A 2,425-nucleotide genomic window follows, 5' to 3' on the forward strand; every position below is an offset into this window, starting at 1 on the left:
GATGCTGTGAATATTTTTGGCCAAATAAATTGAACGCAATCAAGTTTTCATCAAAGAATTCGTATTTTGTTATTCAATTTTCCAAGTGCAAACAATTTTCCTCAAATTCTGGTTATCCACAAACATTTCATTCCGAAAAAGTTGCTTGGCATTCAATTTAAATGATGCAGTTGCCGTATGCCGGCTTCGAAGTTTCAAAGGAAACTCTAACTACATTTCGCTACAACAAATATCACGATTGCCAAAGATTTTGGCGAGATTTCGTATGCTTCATCAGCAACTTATGGAACGAAGAAATAAATGAAGAAGAACACAAAGAAAAAATTAACAATTTGCATGCAAAGCATTTAACCGCATAGCCGCAAACGCTGCAAGTACTATAAACAAGATCACCACAGAAAAGATATACATACTTCCACACTATATATAACGGGTGATTTTTTTGAGGTTAGGATTTTCATGCATTAGTATTTGACAGATCACGTGGGATTTCAGACATGGTGTCAAAGAGAAAGATGCTCAGTATGCTTTGAAATTTCATCATGAATAGACTTACTAACGAGCAACGCTTGCAAATCATTGAATTTTATTACCAAAATCAGTGTTCGGTTCGAACAAATCGGAATCGACAAATTTTGTTCAGCGATGAGGCTCATTTCTGGTTGAATGGCTTCGTAAATAAGCAAAATTGCCGCATTTGGAGTGAAGAGCAACCAGAAGCCGTTCAAGAACTGCCCATGCATCCCGAAAAATGCACTGTTTGGTGTGGTTTGTACGCTGGTGGAATCATTGGACCGTATTTTTTCAAAGATGCTGTTGGACGCAACGTTACGGTGAATGGCGATCGCTACCGTTCGATGCTAACAAACTTTTTGTTGCCAAAAATGGAAGAACTGAACTTGGTTGACATGTGGTTTCAACAAGATGGCGCTACATGCCACACAGCTCGCGATTCTATGGCCATTTTGAGGGAAAACTTCGGAGAACAATTCATCTCAAGAAATGGACCGGTAAGTTGGCCACCAAGATCATGCGATTTGACGCCTTTAGACTATTTTTTGTGGGGCTACGTCAAGTCTAAAGTCTACAGAAATAAGCCAGCAACTATTCCAGCTTTGGAAGACAACATTTCCGAAGAAATTCGGGCTATTCCGGCCGAAATGCTCGAAAAAGTTGCCCAAAATTGGACTTTCCGAATGGACCACCTAAGACGCAGCCGCGGTCAACATTTAAATGAAATTATCTTCAAAAAGTAAATGTCATGGACCAATCTAACGTTTCAAATAAAGAACCGATGAGATTTTGCAAATTTTATGCGTTTTTTTAAAAAAAAAAATTTTCAAGCTCTTAAAAAATCACCCGTTACGTACATACGCTTATGCATACATATGTATGTATATTTTTACATCAAATACGTAGGAAAGTACACCGCCAACGGGCAAACGGGATGCCATGAGCTGAGTGGGAGGCAACGCTGAAAGATATTGGCATAATAAGCAGTGTTAGCTGCCGGTTTTGAGCAAATACCAAATTACTCGAATTTTCATCAGCTAAAATATAGCTACTGTCGGTGTTGTGTAGTGGTTAGCAGAGCGCGCTAGCACTCCGCCCTTGTCACAGAAACACCGGAAAAAAATATGGAAAAGAGGCTTTTTCTTAACACCGGTCGCCCCTCGGCAGGCAATGGCAAACCTCCGAGTATATTTCTGCCATGAAAAATAGCTTCTCATAAAAATACAAACGGCCTTCGGAGTCGGCGTAAAACTATAGGTACCTCAACTTTGTGTGACAACATCAAAACGCACGCCACAAGTCGGAGGAGAATTTCGGCCAAACACTAATATATTAGTAAGCGTCAATCTATTAATGTTAATAAGGCTATGATCCTGTAGTCCTCATTTTCACCGGACGTTCGTTGAGCTGGCACAAGGCTCATCTATCGTAAAGTAATTTATTTAATTAATTAATTTTCTGGTTAAAAAGATTAGCCAGTGCAGTTATCCACATAGACCATAAGTAGGATGCACAGTGGTTCGAATCGATAATCTAGCTGGACGAAACTATTTAATCAAATCCAAATTCATTTAGCAAAAATTCAAAAGGACGGATCCAATGGGGCGGATGATACATTTTTTGACGACTACAAATTATTAAAAGTTTAATAATATTTCTGGAGAAAACTTATTGTTAAAAGATTGTTTATGATTATATATTTGCCATTATATTAAGATTTTTGTTTTATTTTCAACTCATAATAACAATGTCTAAATATTTTTTAAGCTCAACCCAGAATTATAGCAGATGACGGTAACGTGATTGGCGGTAAGTAAACGCTGTTCAGTTGCCTCAATGAAAGCCGTTCGAATTTACACAATTGGGGCGGCTTCTATCAGCTATCATTTTGATTTAGAAATTATCATTAAAG

Source organism: Rhagoletis pomonella, unplaced genomic scaffold (assembly GCF_013731165.1).
Source record: "Rhagoletis pomonella isolate Grant_MI unplaced genomic scaffold, Rhpom_1.0 Rhpom_scaffold_00004, whole genome shotgun sequence".
Lineage (NCBI taxonomy): Eukaryota > Metazoa > Arthropoda > Insecta > Diptera > Tephritidae > Rhagoletis > Rhagoletis pomonella.